This window comes from Pristis pectinata, chromosome 2 (genome assembly GCF_009764475.1).
Source record: "Pristis pectinata isolate sPriPec2 chromosome 2, sPriPec2.1.pri, whole genome shotgun sequence".
Lineage (NCBI taxonomy): Eukaryota > Metazoa > Chordata > Chondrichthyes > Rhinopristiformes > Pristidae > Pristis > Pristis pectinata.
The window spans coordinates 109031939-109050506 of NC_067406.1; positions in this window are offsets into that span (position 1 = coordinate 109031939).

Sequence of the window (18568 nt, forward strand, 5' to 3'; positions counted from 1 at the left end):
TGAAGAGTTTTATGATATACCTCATCAGCACAGGATGTTTGCAAATTATGTATAAATCAACCAATGGCAGCTGTCAACGTCTGCCATAAGGCTCAGTTATTGATTATATCTTAACTGAAAGAGTTAAGTCCAGGAACCTGTGTTCTGTCTTCCCACATGCACTTCTGAGCTGCTGTGTTTCATTGCATGGTGTCAGAGGAATAGTTATGCTGCATTTAACAAATGGACTGTGAAAGCTGTTTATTTTAGAGTTTAATGCTAAATTCCAAATTATTGTCTCAGAGGTCATTTGGGCTTTATATTAGATTACAGGTAAAAATTATAATGGCAATTTGGTACAATCCTGGTAAGGTTCAGCCCTTTTCCACCCTCTTGGAAGACATATTTTTTGATCAGGTTTATGTTGGTAGGTAATTACTGGGTGCCGCTCATGTTAATGATGACATGACGTGTGTCAAATACAGCATGGAAGGGAAATGATATCAGCATTTGGCTGAATCACTTAACGGGGTGCCCTATCTTGATGGGCAGAACTTCAACAGGAAACGGTCACAAACACTTCAAAACATGCCCAAACTTGCATCTTATGTGCCACTTCTACATAAACATAGGCGCAACTGGTTTGTTCTGATCTGATCTCCAGGCTCTGGCGGGATAAAAATTTCAACAAAAAGTTTTAAAGCTCCTGTTTGTTCTCTTAGTGATAAATAATACATGACAAAGGTTAACCTTTGGGAAAAGTAGCTTCCTTCCTTCTTTGAACTGACCAATGAGATTGACTGACACCTTCATTGATATTGTGATTGTTGCACCCAGAACTGACCCAAAATCGGTGGCATTTTGCATATAGCCAGAGGTCAGCACAAGATCACAGGCTGAACCTTTAGGCCACTGCAATACCAACTCTGACTGTCTGTAAGGAGTTTGTACATCCTCCCCGTGTCTGCATGCGTTTCCTCTGGGTGCTCCAGTTTCCTCCCACGTTCCAAAGACGTACGGGTTAGGAAGTTGTGGGCATGCTATGTTGGCACCAGAAGCGTGGCGACGCTTGTGAGCTGACCCCAGAACACCCCATGCAAAAGATGCATTATACTGTGTGTTTTGATGTACATGTGACTAATAAAGATATCTTATCTTATCAGCAATCTCCAAAGATCAGCTCCTGTCCACTTCCATCCTGTTTTATAATATTTATGGTCTGCAGTTTGACATCAAAGCAAAAGAGCTTCCCATCTGTGTCCTTTTCCATTCTTTAGTACCAGCTCGCTTTAAAGGCTAGGACTATCCCTCAGATGTCCTGTTTTTCCTGACAGCACATCTCCAGGACTCCACTATGAAGAGAAAAACATCAAGAGAGGTAGAAGCTGAGCAGCCATACTTATCAACATCCATCTTGCTCACAGATGCTGCTGTACTGTGATTGAGAAATGCTGAAAATTCCCTGCAGTGAGAGGTAATGTCAGATCTATTGCATCAAGTAGTCACTTGTTATGAAGGATGGTGAAGGAAAGAATCAGAAAGTGCAAAGCTGCGAGCAACTGGATTCTGAACAAAATGAAGTAACTTCAATCATGAGGTGTTCATAACGGATACAGATGTCGGAAATGCTGTTGTTCAGGATTGCCACAGAACTCCTGTGGGGCAGGAGGAGGAAATATCAGTACCAGATTAAGTGCATTGCCAATAGAGTCATAGGGTTATACAGCATGGAAACAGGCCCTCCAGCACAACTCGTCCATGCCGACCGAGATGTCTATCTGAGCTAGTTCCACTTGCCTACATTTGTCCCATATCCCTCAAGGCACTTTCTGTCCATATACCTGTCCAAATGTCTTTTAAAAATTGCAATTTTATTGGTATTGGTATTGGTTTATTATTGCCACTTGTACTGAGGTACAGTGAAAAGCTTGTCTTGCATACCATTCGTACAGATCAATTCATTACACAGTGCATTGAGGTAGTACAGGGTAAAAACGATAACAGAATACAGAGTAAAGTGTCACAGCTACAGGGAAGTGCATTGCAGGTAGACCATAAGATGCAAGGTTATAACAAGGTAGATTGTGAGGTCAGGAGTCCATCTCATCATCTCATCATATAAGGGAACTGTTCAATAGCCTTATCACAGTGGGATAGAAGCGGTCCTTAAGCCTGGCAGTATCTGCTCTCAGGGTCCTGTATCTTCTGCCTGATGGGAGAGGAGAGAAGAGAGAATGACTTGGGTGGGTGGGGTCTTTGATTATGCCGGCTGCTTCACCAAGGCAGGGAGAGGTATAGACAGAGTCCATGGAGGGGAGGCTGGTTTCCGTGATGTGCTGGGTTGTGTCCACAACTCTCTGCAGTTTCTTGTGATCCTGGGCAGAGCAGTTGCCATATCAAGCAATGATGCATCCAGATAGGATGCTTTCTATGGTGCATTAATAAAAGTTGGTGAGTGTCAAAGGGAACATGCCAAATTTCTTTAGCCTCCTGAGGAAGCAGAGGCGCTGGTGAGCTTTCTTGGCTGTGGCATCTACGTGGTTGGATCAGGACAGGCTATTGATGACGTTCACTCCTAGGAACTTGAAGCTCTCAACCCTCTCGACCTCAGCATCATTGATGTAGACAGGTGCATGTACACCGCCCCCTTTCCTGAAGTCAATGACCAGCTCTTTTGTTTTGCTGACATTGAGGGAAAGGTTGTTGTACTTGCCTTTAGAGCTTCCTCTGCCAGCTCGTTCCACATAACCATCACCCTCTGTATAAAAAAGTTGCCCCCAGGATCCTTTAAAATTTTCCCCTTCTCATCTTGAACCTATACCCTCTAGTTCTAGACTCTGCCATCCTGGAAAAAAAGACTGCAGCCATCCACCTTATCTATCCCCCTCATGATTTTATATACCTCTATAAAGTCACCCCTCAGCCTCCTACATTCGAGGGGGAAAAGGTCAAAGTCTATCAAGCCTCTTCTTACAACTCACACCCTCTAGTCCTGGTAACATCCTCATGAGCCTTTTCTGCATCCAGAAGTAACACCAGAAAAAACTTTCAGTTGCAACAAATAATCATTCGTTGTCTGAAGAGAGGTAGCTGCAGATTCAGTTACATGGCGATAGGGATAGAACTGAGGAGTGAGACTAACTAGGTTGCATTTGCCAAGTAGTTTCCTTCCACACTGTAATGATTTTATGATCTTATTCTATGATTAACATCTACAAGACCTGTTACTTAGGAATTGGAAGGGAAACAGGCCAAAGACTAATAGCACTGAATGATTGATCAATGTTGATATCTGAACTACAGACATGTGCCTAAAAATTACATCTCACCTTTTTCTCATGCGTGAAAGTAATGCTGTGTGTACTGGTAGCTTCAAATCAGGTCCCCCCAACAAACGTAAAATTGATTAAAAACTCCCCGAGCAAAGCACTAGATTCAGCACGGCTACCACATCATTGCTGTGGAGAAGTAGGAGAAGGGAGTCAGCCCTTAAAGGCACAAACGCTGTGGCACCAGACAGCTGCAATATACACCAAGGCTGCCATAGAGAAGGGAGACAGCTGCACAATTTACGAATGAGACAGTACCCATCAACAAGCAAGGGAGGCAGAGTGGTGCAGCTCCTGCAACCACTGCCACAGAGCTCCAGCGACCCAGGCTCAATCCTGACCTCCGGGGATGTCAGCGAGGACATTCTTTCTATGATCACGTGGGTTTCCTCTGGTTACTCTGTTTACCTTCCACATTCCCAAAAATGTGCAGAATGGTAAGTTAACTGTAACTTATCCCAGCGTATAGGTGAGTGCTAGAATCTGGCTGAAGAGATTGGGGTGGAGGGGTGGGGGAACTGATGGGAGTTTGGGGAGAATAACTTAGAATAGGATTAGTGTAAATGTGTGCTGAATGCACAGACTTGGTGGGCCAAAGGGCCTGTCTCTGTGCTGTATCTCTGTATGACTCTATGAAACACCAGGACCACCAGCAGAACATCCCAGGAGGAGGGAATCGAATTGTCACCTCCAAAAGCAATGGACAATGTTAAAAGAAAGTTCACAGCCTCACAGCACATGCCAATGTGAACTGTACATCAATAAAAATGCGGCATTGTCATACTGACACTCATTCAGAGGGAGAGAATGACACACACACAAACACACATATACATACACATACAAATATACACACTAAACACACACACACACTCACACATACAACACACAGACACACACAAGCAATTCACTCCAGTCTCAATCCCACCTACTCTCCAGCATAAGACATCTGACATGCTCAACACTGCCACCCCCACCCCCACCCCCACCCCCCAAAAAAAATGGGTCAAGCTTCTAAATGTAAGAAAAGACTAATGGATGTCCTTCATCCTCTGCATCTGGATTAAAACATAGTGAGGAAAAGGAAGGAGACCAACAAGATGGGAAGGGGGCCTTGTCAACTACAACAGCTCACCTGGTTCCTCATGGCAGAGGGGTCACCAACGCACAACATACTTCATGAACAGAGTCTACACAAAAGCTACCAGGATTGCTCTTTACAATGCTTCACTGTGATTAATAGATGGGGAGCCTAAGAGCTCTTGCTTACTTTAATACTGCAGTAAAATATTAGCCACCTGCATGTCATATGGCACCCAGTCATGTTGACTTGACGTCAATAGCAAGTGAAGTGTAGGAATGAAATCTTGCAATATCCTTTTCTTGCCAATACTCCCTCACATATTTTATCCTCTTCAGAGCTTTCATGCATGCAACAGAAAGCATTTGAGGCCACCGGCAACAATTCCTCAAAGAAGCTGAATCCTTCTTGGGCTTCACCCGAATCATTCATGCCACACACCAGCTGAGATAATCAGACATCACTTGCACTGTTTGAGCAGATAATTGAGTTTTCACCTAAATTACTCACTCTTTAGAAGTGAGCAAGAGCAGATTGTGGAGGCAGGGACATCTGTAAAGAGGACATAATGCTTTCTGAGTTCTGCTCTGCTAGACAGAGATACTGAACCTCGGGGCGACTGATGAAGAGAAGAGTCTTTGAGCAGCAGTATGTGTCTGTAGATGCCATTGGCCATCGGTAGAGAAGCTAGCTCTCAGTGCAGGAGTTCAAGAACACAACCTGCCACCTTTACTAGATAGCTAGGGAAGGGGCATTAATACCAACCCACATCTTAAGAGTGAACAAGCCTGGTCTCTCCTACAGAGTCCAAGATACCATTTAGTAATGTTCTATGGAATAAAGAACCTTTGCTAGCATTGCCATATAAGCTACTCATTTGCCTCTATTATGCACAGTAAACTCTCATTTATCTGGAATTTGTGCATCCAGAATTCTCATGCAACCAGCAAAAATATCTAATATCAAACTATTTCATAATGTTTTTTCAAAAACATAAATTTGAATTTGGTGCATCGGCTTCAGATCCGATTTTCTTCACATGCTGTCTCCTGTCAGCCGACAGCACAGCAGCCCTCTCTCAGTCACTCACATGTGCTTACCAGTGGCAGTCGGTTTCAATTGTGTTTCGCAAACTGTAGTGATCTCTCCCATCTATCCACTATGTCAGATAAGAACGCTTCTCGCGACAGTACAGTGCCTGTCTTTTACATATTTACATTTTCTACTTCAAGTCTAACACTGAAGCAGAAAATGGAAATGCACTATGTAAAAGACAGGCACTTAAATAGGCAAGGCATAGAAAGATATAGTCCTAATGTGGGCAAGTGGGATTAGTGCAGATGGGCAGAAAGGTCAGCATGGACATGATGGGCTGAAGGGCCTATTTCTGTGCTGTACAATTCTATGACTGTGACTCTGACTATAACTGGAGAAAGGTGAATGGGCAGCAACATCCTCTTTGAAGATTTGGTACTTCATGTGATAGTGAGTACAGTCATTCATTTGATTTTATTTTGTTGTACTTTACATTAGTACTCTTTACCCTTAAAGTATAGAATTGTAGTGTAAAACACTGGTATTTAAAAGGAGGTGACAAAACATTCAGCAATTTACTTAAAGATTGCTGCATGGAATACTAGTGTGTGATGTACAGTAGTTTTTGAGCAATTCTCATGCAAGGTGAGAGGGGAGAAATTTAAAGGAGAGCTGAGGAGTAAATTCTTCATGCAGAGGGTATTGTTGAAATGAGCTGCCAGAGGAGGTGGTAAAGGCAGGTATACTTACATTGGTTTAAAGGCATTTGGATAGGAAAGGCATAGAGGAAGATAAGCCTAATGTTGGGCAAATGGGATTAGCGTGGATAGGCATTTTGGTCGGCATGGATGAGTTGGGCCAAAGGGCCTGTTTCTGTGCTGTATGAATCTATGATCTGATGAAACAGCATGCTCGTGCAGCCAGCACTCCCTATTCCTCAGGGATGTCAGACGGCTGAGAGTGTACTGCAAATAGCCTGGTGAAGGTAACGTTGTAACTCAGGTGCATCTCAGAGGAATTCCTAACCTTGGTTCAATTCTTTCACAAAATGGCATTTGCTGGGAAATCCAGAGCCGTGAGCCCGTAGTTTAGCAGCCAATGGTACTTTTGAGCAGTGTTCAAGATCAAGAGTGCCCTACTTCACAATAAGACCTTAAAGTGTGCCACTATTAGTAATTCATCGGATCCAGTATCACATGGAAAAATATTCAGTGTGGCTCAGTTGTTTGGACACACATCTTTGATTCAGAATGTGGTAGGTTTAAATCCCTACCCCAGTGACTTGAGCACAAAACGCAAGCCAACTCTCCGGGGCCTTGCTGAGGGAGTGCTGTCCTGTTATTTGGATGATACATTAAACTGAGAGTGCAAGTAAAGATGCCATGGCACTGTTTCAACAATAGCAGATTCCCTGGTGTCCTGGTTAATATTCATCCTATTTCCAAAATCACTGAAAAGAAACAGATTATCTGGTACCAAGCATGTAACTGGTTGCAAGCCTTCAGTGCATACAAATTTCCCAAATGAGAATTATTACACTTTAATTGGCTATCAAGCCATTTAGTGTAAAGTATCCTATGAAAGATGCCACATAAATCCAAATCTTTCTTTTTCCACACCTGTTTTCTTTCTTGCTGAGATTAACTGGCAGACCACTGAACCATGAACAAGATAATTCTTGTTGGCCCAGAATGCCATCAAACGATCTCATTAGGCTGTGTCCAGTTATTGGATCAGCACATAAATAAATTGCAGGTTTTGTTCACTGAGTTACATCTCAATAATTTGTCTCCCGAAAAACAATTAATGTCATGCTCTTCAAAGATGGCCTTTAAATTATGTGAATCTCAGCTCCAAAATGGATGGGGTTCAGTAAGGGCAGAGTGTTTACTAAGCTAAAAATATAAAAATTGTAAATCATTTTAATTAATAGAATGTAGAATAAAGAAAAGCAATACAAATAAAAACTAGAATGGAGAAAGAAGAAGGAACTAGGAATGTGCAAAGCAACTTTCACATCTTCAGGAACTCCTGAAGTATTGTTTTTAAAGTTTTGGCATTGTTTTTCTGTCGGGAATTCTGGCATCCAATTTACAGAACTATTGCCCAGTGAATAATAATGCGATAATTGAGGAGATAATCAATTTACTCGTGGATTTCAAGAATAATTTATATAGCCATGACATGAAATACTCTGCTCTTCTTTGAATAGTACATACCTAAGAGGATAGACCAGGTCCTTAGCTTAATATTTCATCTGAAAGGCAATACAATCATACTGCACTGAAGTATCAGTTTTGATATTTTGTTCAGATCTCAAGGGGGAGGTTTGAAAATGTAGTTATTTCTCTCCATCAACGCTGGCAGAAGCTCCGGAGCATCTGGACAGTAAAGACACTTACGTTAGATTATTGTTTATTGACTACAGCTCTGCCTTCAATACAATAATCCCAAGCAAATTCATCTCCAAACTCCTAGACCTGGGACTCAACACCTCCCTTTGCAGCTGGATCCTTGACTTCCTGACCAACAGACCACAATCAGTAAGGGGAGGCAGCAACACCTCCACCACCATATTCTCAACACTGGTGCCCCACAAGGATGCGTCCTCAGCCCCCTACTCTACTCCCTATACACTCATGGCTGCATAGCCAGATTCTGCTCTAACTCCATCTGCAAGTTGCATTTGACACCACCATAGTGGCCGAATCACAATTAACAATGAGTATAGGAAGGAGATAGAGATGACAACAACCTTTCCCTCAATGTCAGCAGAACCAAAGAGCGGGTCATTAACTACAGAAGTGGGGGTGGTGCAGATGCTGTATTTATATCAACGGTGCTGAGATTGAGAGGGTTGAGATCTTCAGCTTCCAAAGAATGAACATCAACCAGTAGCCTGTCCCGGTCCAACTACATAGACACCATAGCCTAGAAAGCTCACCAGCACCTCTACTTCTTCAGGAGGCTAAAGAAATTCCTTGTGTCCCCTTTGACCCTCAGCAATTTTTATCCATGTATCATAGAGGCATCCTATCCAGATGCATCACAGCTTGGTATGGCTACAGCTCTGCCTTCAATGCAATAATCCCAAGCAAATTTTTCACCAAACTCCAAGACCTAGGACTCAACACCTCCCTCTGTAACTGGATCCTTAACTTTCTAACCAACAGACCGCAATAAGTGAGGATAGGCAGCAATATCTCCGGCATGATTTTTCTCAACACTGGTGCCCTACAAGGCTGCGTCCTCAGCCCTCTACTCTACTCCGTATACACTCATGACTGTGTGGCCAGATTCTGCTCTAATTCCACCTGCAAGTTTGCAGATGATACCGCTGTTGTAGGCCGTATCTCAAACAGCGATGAGTCGGAGTACAGGAAGGAGATAGAGAGCTTATTGGAATGGTGTCATGACAACAACCTTTCCCTCAAAGTCAACAAAACAAAAGAGCTGATCATTGACTTCAGGAAAGGGGGAGGTGTACATGCACCTGTCTACATCAATGGTGATGAGGTCGAGAGGGTTGAGAGCTTCAAGTTCCTGGAAGCGAACATCACCAACAGCCTGTCCTGGTCAAATCACGCAGATGCCATGGCCAAGAAAGCTCACCAGCACCTCTGCTTCCTCAGGAGGCTAAAGAAACTCAGTTCGTCCCCTTTGTCTCTCACCAACTTTTATCGATGAACACCAGCCTCCCCTCCTTAGACTCTGTCTTTTACCTCTCGCTGGTTTCCGTGATGTGCTGGGTTGTGTCCACAACTCTCTGCAGCTTCTTGCGGTCCTGGGCAGAGCAGTTGCCGTACCAAGCCATGATACATCCAGATAGGATGCTTTCTATGGTGCATTGGTAAAAGTTGGTGAGAGTCAAAGGGGACAAATGTGAAGACAGGTGGGATGGAAGGTGAGGACAAGGAGGAAGGAGTCCTATCTTGGATCACAGTGGTGGAGGAGAGGGATTCGAGAACAAGTGCCCGGAGCTGCCTTTGCAGGTGAAGGTTAAAATATTACTAAAAGTACCAATATCAGAAAGAGTAATAGATAAAAAAATTGCAGCGGAATCTACCCTCACTGTAATAATCCTAACTACTGTGTGATTTTTTTCAGTTTTTGTCTTAGTGTTTGCTTGATGTTTAATTATTATAGTCATGACTAGCTGAAGAGATGATGTTGTCATCAATCAAAATATTTAATTAAAATAAATTATTTTCACCTTTTCTTCAGTTGGGCCAGCTTATTCACAGAGAGGCACTTTTCTTGATTACATTGTCAGGTTTCCAAATTATATTATACAAAATGTGCAAAGCGTTTCAGTGAGAAAGGGACAGTATTGGTCTGGATTTTTAAATAGGGATTATAATTAGATGATTTGCACTCATTTTGTAATGGAGTAACTCAGAGAGCAATTTTCAAGAAATCTAGACGTTCCCAACAGAGATAACCTACCCTTCTATAAAATTCATTGCAACTTCATGTGTGATATTTCCTACTGAACAACATCTCTGGCCCTGAAAATGTAATTTCATGGATGTGCAGTCTATTCCTTGGAATTTAATTTTCACCAGAAATAAAATTAAATGAATGAGATGACTGAAACCAGCAGCCAACACCTAATATATACCTTTTCCATCAACAATTAAAGGCAGGTGTTACCCCTTCAGATTTTTCAGTTTGAAGAGATGTGGTGGCTCGTTGTCCCTTCGCAGATGCCAGATACTTCCTGTAGATCCTGTTGCACTGGATAAGAGTGTGTCTCTACCCACAAAACTGCCATTATCAACAGGAGGGTAGAAAGACCCAAAAACGATGAGAGCTGGAAGTGCAGCATGGAATTCAAAGTGCTGACTGTTTCAGGGCTATGACAACATTTCTATAACAGTTTGTGCACAATTTAAACTGCAAATTTGGCAATTAATAGTACTGGAATACTCTGTCATTTATTCAATGAATTGTCCTTCTAAGTGAGATAGTTGGAATCATAATTTAAAAATGAACTCTTGCAAACTTTCTTTCCTGTTTCGGAATCTCTCTTGGGGCTGCAACCAATACTTTCCTACCACCAGCTGGCAGAGGGGACCAACAGCAACAGGAAATGGCATGAGACATGGTGTCAAGTGGCACTTCATTGAGTTACCCACAGGTTTGCCAACAATCCTGAAAGGTATAGGACTTATCAAATCTGAAAGGAAAAATTGACTATGACCTTGATGCAGGATGCTAATTTCCCTGTCCAACCAACAAGGGGATTGTGGGGACATGGCAGGGAATTACAAGACCAGCTCTAACTCTTTAAAAGGAGACGCGAATGACAATGTCAAACTTAGAAGTACAGGGTGCCAAGGAGCACTGTGGATACTGCGGTCGAAGATTGGAAGTATCAGCTCCTGTCCGGAGGGTGAATCCGAAAGTGGACCTTCCCCACAAAGCCCACCCTATTCTAACCGGGACCAGAGGTCCAGGGAGCAGACAGAACCACATAAACAGATAAAGTGCTGCATAAAAGGCTGGAGCACAAAAGCTCATGGCCTTAGATGAAGCATGGTTTGAAGATTAGTTATTCTATGGAAGACAGAGAGTCAGAATAAACTTAACATTTTCAAATTGGAAGGATGTAACTAGTCAAGTGCCCCTAGGATTATTGGTAAATTGATAAATTGGTTTATTATAGTCACATGTAAGATAAGATAAGATAAAATATTTATTTATTAGCCACATGTACATCGAAACACACAGTGAATGCATCTTTTTACGTTACTGACAATGTGCTGGGGGCAGCCCTCAAGTGTCACCACTCCTCCAGCGCCAACATAACATGCCCACAGCTCCTTAACTCGTACTCTTTAGAATGTGGGAGGAAACTGGAGCATCCATAGGAAACCCACGCAGACACGGGGAGGACGTACAAACTTCTTACAGACAGTGGCTGGAATTGAACCCAGGTCGCTGGCGCTGTAATAGTGTTACGCTGACCGAGGTACAGTGAAAAACCATTTTGCATACCATCCATACAGATCATTTCATCACATCAGTACATCGAGGTAGAACAAGGGAAAAGCAATAACAGAATGCAGAATAAAATGTTGTAATTCGTAGAGTCATATAATTTAGATTTAGAAGAGTAAAACGATATAATAGAAGTAATGAGTAGATCAGCAGAGAGCAGCTTGCAATGAGCCACCACGCTCTGACGCCAGCTTGCTTGTATCCCCATCTTGCTTGTATTAGACCCAAAAGATGCAAAGATATTGGTTCTGATTTTTTTCTGGCCTTCAATAATTTACGATTTATATTAATGACCTGTAGGAGAGGGCAGAGTATGAGGTAGCCAAGTTTGCCAATGGCATGAAAATAGGTGGGAGGGCATGTCACAATGATGATATTAGCATTCTGTAACTAGATATCGATAGGTTGAGTGAATGTGTGAAAACGTGGCAAATAAAGTTTCATGCGGGAAAGTGTGAGGTTTTGTATACTAATAAGAGGGATCTACATACAGACTATTATCTAAATGGGGAGAGATTGCAGAGGAGCAAAGTGTTCTTGTGTATGGAATCACTAAAAGTTAGCAGTCAGCTACAGCAAGTGGTTAGGAAGGCAAGTAGCATATTGGCATTTATTGCAAATGTTGGAGCTTAGAAATAAGGAAGTATTGTTTACAATTGTACAAGGTACCAGTGAGGCCACACATGGATTGGTGTGCACAGTTTTGGTCCTCTTAAGAAAGAATATACTGACATTGGAGGCAATTCAAAAGAGATTCACAAGGCTAGTTCCTGGAATGAGAGGGTTGTCCTCTCATGGGTGGCTAAAGAAATTCGTTCTATATTCTTTGGAGTTTTGAAGAATGAAGGGTGACCTTATTGATAGATATCAGACCCTAAGGCGACATGAAAGGGTAGGTGTTGAGATGTTTCCACCAGTGGGAGAATCTCGAACGAGGGGACATAGTTACAAGATAAGGAGGCTGTCATTAAAACTGAGGTGCAATGGAACTTTTTCTCACAGAAGGTGGTGAATGTCTGGAATTCTATACTCTGGAGGGTTGTGGAGCTAGGTCTTTTTTTTAAAGTGGAAGTAGATACGTTTTTGAAAGATGAGGGAATCAACAACTATGAGGAACTGGCACAGAAGAGGAGATGGAGCCTGGGGCAGATCAGCTATGAACATATTGAATGGTGGGGCAGGCTTAAGGGCCTACTATTGATCCTATTTTCTTATATTCTTACATGGAACCTGGGACCAAGAACTGGACAAAGCCCACAACCAAGAACCAGGCACTAGGTCTAAGTAGGGCCCAATCCAATCTTCTGGGTCAGAGTTCAGATCCTCATCCATATTTGTTCCTGTCATGGTGAGCATAGGTCTGTCATTGTAGGGCACAGATCTCTCACTGGCACTCACTACAACTTCAAGGCATCTTTTGAAGAGCTGGTACAAATGCAATGGACTGTAAGGTTCTTTGAATTATCATCCCTGCTCCAGCCTCCATTCCAGATGTTACTTTGGTTAGAGACAGGCACATGTAGGTGGACTTTGAAGGGTTCCAAGATAAAGTTGGTGCAGAAAAAAACAATGATTATTGTGGGCGGACAGGGAGGAAATGTGGCCACCTTCCTAACTTAGTGAGTGGGAAATCTTTGTACTCTGAAATTAAAGCATGAACAGTTAACCTCGTAAAGAAAAATAATTAGCTTTTATGTATTTTTTACTAAATGATTAGGAGTTTTTCCTTTTGAGTTTAACGCTGAATTCTTCCCTTAACATACTCTGAGGACAGTGTACTTTCAAAATTATTCAGGAAGAGATAACTGGCACAGCCTATATTTTCATTTCCCTCTTTCACTTATATAATATAATTTCATACCATGTCCATGATTACAGGAGAGATTTTAGTCCATTGAGCCTATGCTGTTTCTGAGATCTTCTGTTCTCATGGGTGTGAGGGGGGAGTGGGGAGGTGGAGGGGTGGTCACAACTCTTTACCTCCATAGTACTACACACATGGGTAGCACGGCGGCGCAGCTGGCAGACCCAGATTCAATCCTGATCTCAGGTCCTGTCTGTGTGGAGTTTGCACATTCTGCAAGAGGAAGTAGGGTTACTAGGGTGTGACCGCGCGGGTTTCCTCCAGGTGCTCCAGTTTCCTCCCACGTCTCAAAGGCTTGCTGGTTGGTAGGTTAGCCGGCCACTGTAAGTAACCACTAGTGTGTAGTTGGGAGCTAGAATCTCAGGTGTGGGAGGTTGCTGAGTATGTAGGGAAAGTAAAAAGACGGGATTAACGGAGGATGAGTGTAAATGAATTGTTGACGGTCTCTGCAGACTCACTGGGTTGAAGGGCTTATATCTGTACTGAATCTTTCTCTGACTGTATGATCCATGGCAACACCTTGTTGCTAATTGGAAGCCTTTGAAAATATATCCTTCAGCTAGCACTTTAGCCCAAAGGTTGAAAATAGCAATCCCATATAGAAGCCATAAACTTCATAATGCCTTGAAACTTTTAACTGCTCATAGTTAATGTGTGAATAATCCACCAACCCAGATATCTCGGCCTTGGTTCCTGATCTGCCAGGCAAATGGCACAGCTGAACAGAAATGAAAACTAATATTGTACAGCAATGTTCCTGACGTACTCATGGCCATAAACTCATCGGGTTGTGCTGACTTTCATGTTTCAATTCCTGATCTGCCACACAAAGTCCTGTGCTGGGGCCACTTGACCATTCACTTCACCCAAGTTTCCTTTGTCACATCAGATATGTTAGGGTTAAACTATAACTACAGACACTAATTATAAACTTTTTTTATATATTTAAAAAAATCCTTGTCCTACATTTTATACATCAGACCTTATTATTAAATTTAGGAACTGGAATATTATATTAGTTATAAATATTGACCCACTCTAATGCCTGAAACTATGGTCTTTATACCTGAAAGCACATGTGCACATATTGTCCTCCTATTCTTATCCATTTAAAGCTAAATATGCCTTCAACATTCAGAGCTCTGTTGGGTACAAGGTAATCTAAACTTCTGCCTGCTACAGCTAGAATTCACTGACCTTTCTTTGTATTTTCTTTCCAGCTACATAATGTATTCGACATGCACAAAGTACAAATAAACCCTAATTCCTCTTACAGAAGCAGCAGGCCAGCCACTTGCCACATATAATTAACAGTAATTGCAAATGCATATGACTTCCTGGTGGGATGAAGTGCAAGATGTCGGTGCCCTTGTCCCATTCAGCCAGTTGTATGGGTATCATTATAGTTAATGATACCATAAAATTGAAGAGCACATTCTTTCTGTCAGATAAATGTCACAGCGGAACATAAGTGAAAACTAAAATTGTACTGCATCTATTGATGTTGATAGATTTGTTTCATAAACTTGCCAGTGAGATGAAGCATTTCACTGTGCTTAGCCTTAATTTTATTATCTAGTGATGTTGGTTTAGTGCTGTGAATTTGAACTTAGTTAGCCATGACGAAACACATGAATCATATGCCCTTCAGTTCAAGATCTAATATCGAGGAGAGGAGAGGAGAGGAGAGGAGAGGAGAGGAGAGGAGAGGAGAGGAGAGGAGAGGAGAGGAGAGAGGAGAGGAGAGGAGAGAGGAGAGGAGAGGAGAGGAGAGGAGAGGAGAGTGGAGAGGAGAGGAGAGGAGAGAGGAGAGGAGAGGAGAGTAGAGGAGAGGAGAGGAGAGGAGAGGAGAGGAGAGGAGAGAGAGAGGAGAGGAGAGGAGAGGAGAGGAGAGGAGAGGAGAGGAGAGGAGAGGAGAGGAGAGGAGAGGAGAGGAGAGGAGAGGGGAGAGGAGAGAGGAGAGGAGAGGAGAGGAGAGGAGAGGAGAGGAGAGGAGAGGAGAGGAGAGGAGAGGAGAGGAGAGGAGAGGAGAGGAGAGGAGAGGAGAGGAGAGAGGAGAGGAGAGGAGAGGAGAGGAGAGGAGAGGAGAGGAGAGGAGAGGAGAGGAGAGGAGAGGAGAGGAGAGGAGAGGAGAGGAGAGGAGAGGAGAGGAGAGGAGAGGAGAGGAGAGGAGAGGAGAGGAGAGGAGAGGAGAGGAGAGAGGAGAGGAGAGGAGAGAGGAGAGGAGAGGAGAGGAGAGTGGAGAGGAGAGGAGAGGGGAGAGGAGAGGAGAGGAGAGGAGAGGAGAGGAGAGGAGAGGAGAGGAGAGAGGAGAGGAGAGGAGAGGAGAGGAGAGGAGAGGAGAGGAGAGGAGAGGAGAGGAGAGGAGAGGAGAGGAGAGGAGAGGAGAGGAGAGGAGAGGAGAGGAGAGGAGAGGAGAGGAGAGGAGAGGAGAGTGGAGAGGAGAGAGGAGAGGAGAGGAGAGGAGAGGAGAGGAGAGGAGAGGAGAGGAGAGGAGAGGAGAGGAGAGGAGAGGAGAGGAGAGGAGAGGAGAGAGAGGAGAGGAGAGGAGAGGAGAGGAGAGGAGAGGAGAGGAGAGGAGAGGAGAGGAGAGGAGAGGAGAGGAGAGGAGAGGAGAGGAGAGGAGAGGAGAGGAGAGGAGAGGAGAGGAGAGGAGAGGAGGGGGAGGGGTGAGGGGAGAGGAAGGGAGGGGAGAGGAGGGAAGAGTGAGAGGAGTGGAGGGGAGGAAGAGAAGAGAATGAATCCAGTAGGGGGAGGAGGAAGCACAAGATGGTGGTGAAGAGGAAGGAAGGGGACATTGGAATGGGGACAGGGCAGATGGGAGAAAATGTGAGGCAAACGAAGGAGAGAAGTCTGTCAAGAGGTGAGAATACCCGTTACTTTCTTTACGTGTTACTTTAAATCGTTACCAGCTAGGGAGCACAAATGTGAGCCGTCTGACAGTAGGGGATGGAATAGAAGATCCAAATGTCCTGCACTGGACGGCAAAAACAGATCCAGTTATAGTCCCTGTGGGGAAGGGGTGATGGAGGGAAGGTCCCCTGCAGAGTTACAGAGTATTGCCAACCCCAAAAGGCCCTCCGTTATGAGAAGGATTGTAGTTTTGGGATGTAGAGTAAACACATCCAGGTGATGTTCATGAAATCATCGTCAACTCCCGTAATTTCAGTTTTTCCATAAATTGCATGATCTTTGTCTTTCCACCAATACTGATAATTATCAACATGACTTTGTCACAACCTACCAACTCACTTCCCATTAGTACCATGAAAGTACCTCCTCCACAAGAAATGCTGCACTTAAAGATGGCAGTTTGCTCCCATCTTAAGGGCCTTGCCAATGACGTCCTTAATCCAGTGAATAAATAAAGAAAAATTATGCTGTTCTACTCAAGAAATCACTCACATGTATACCCATAGATATTAAAATTTCTCACAGCTATTTGATGCTGCACAAAGTACATTTCAAGCAGCCTAGACAGTGATTATTTCAAAATCTTTGGTTGAAAATTCATATAGGGAATTATACCAGATGAGTTTTGAAGGATGCTGAGTACAGTTCAGGAGCCTTTCCACATTTGGCCATTTTCCATAACTGTTTCCTATCTGAACCATTAAACTTCCTCTTTGCAGTCCTTAATTTTGGCTCCATCCCTAACTCTACCACCCATGTGTGTAGTAACATGGATTTGCCAGACCTATTTAAGTTGCTGGGAACTTAACCAGACAATCCTGGAGTTTTCCTTACCTGTGTAAGTCTTGCCTTCCACTTAGTAGATCATGAAAATCTTTCCAAAACACCCACTTATACACTTGGAAACAAATGCATTTATATTGCACATTAAACATAGAAAAATGTAACAATGCACTCCCATAGATAGAAGCAGATAAAAATAAAGATTGAACCAAAAAGGGAGATAAATAGAAAGTATGACTTAGACCCTCATCAAAAGCATGTGATTTGAAGTGGTCCTTAAAGAGAAGAAGGAAGTGAAGAGATGGACAGATTTATAGGAAGAATTCCTGAGTGTAGGTCCTAAACAGCTGAAGACAAGGCTGCCAATGGTAGGGTGAAGATAGAGTGGGGGAGGGTGAACAAGAGGTTAGGATGCTAGAAATAGTGAGGGGATGCAGACTGGAGAAAGTTATCAACACAGGGAGGAAAAGGCCATAAAGGGATTTAACCACAATGTAGAGAACTTGTAAGTGTTATATGACCAGTGCCCAATGAAGATAAGCAAGAACTGAAGTCATGAGTGAGCTGGATGTGTGGTGTGATATGGACTATTAAATGGTATTGAATGAGCAGAAGTTTACAGCAGATGAAATATGGAAAACAGATCATGGAAGTACAGTTTGGTCAAGTCCAAAGCTGGCAAGATATGGATGGGAATTCAGCCACATATGGCTCAGGCAAGTTGGAGAAGTGCAATGTACAGAGACAGGAATAAGTCATCTTTCTGAAGGAGAGGATATGACATCAGAAGTTTAGCTCAGGAACCACCAGACGTTTGAGATTATGAACAATCTGATTCAATCTGGAAGAATGGCTGGCAAATGGATGGGATTAATAATATGGTGATTGTGACAGAGGCTGAGGTCAGTACTTCAGCCTTCCCAACTTTTAATTGGGGGAAATTGTAGAACTTCCACTATTGGATGCAAACTTTTTTGGTTCGGTAGGAGTGGAGTGGCTGAGAAAGGTATTGAAGAGGGAGATCTGGATGTCATTAGTGCAGAGCTAGGTGTCATCAATATACATCTGGTAATTTATCCCATCTCTACTTATGTTAGTTGAGGAAGAAGTGTGTTAGAGCAAATAAGCATCTAAAATAGTTGGTATTATGTATGGTTAGTTTATAGTGATAGAAAGGGTTAAACAAGATTAAGTCATGCTCCAGAGAATGATAAGACAAAAGTTATTGATATCCCTTATAGACCAAGAGTCAAACCATGTGGTCAATCATTGCGCTGAAATGTATTGTATATCTTTCTGGCTGTGAACAGAGGCTTGATGAAACATAGAGAGTGGCAGATTTTATTTTTAAAAAAGTAATCTGTAAGCCACTCACACCTACAAACAGTTACAAGCATGTAAGGATACAGTAAACTACCATAAATCAACTATATTTTAGCCAATAAGTGCAAAGGTGGGAACATATGATGTGTTATTTACTTTAGTATTAATGCAGAAAGTTGAGATATTGCATTCAGATATTTTGTATTCTCAATTCAAAATGTGATTTATAGGTTTGTATCTGGTATTTTATCCATTGTT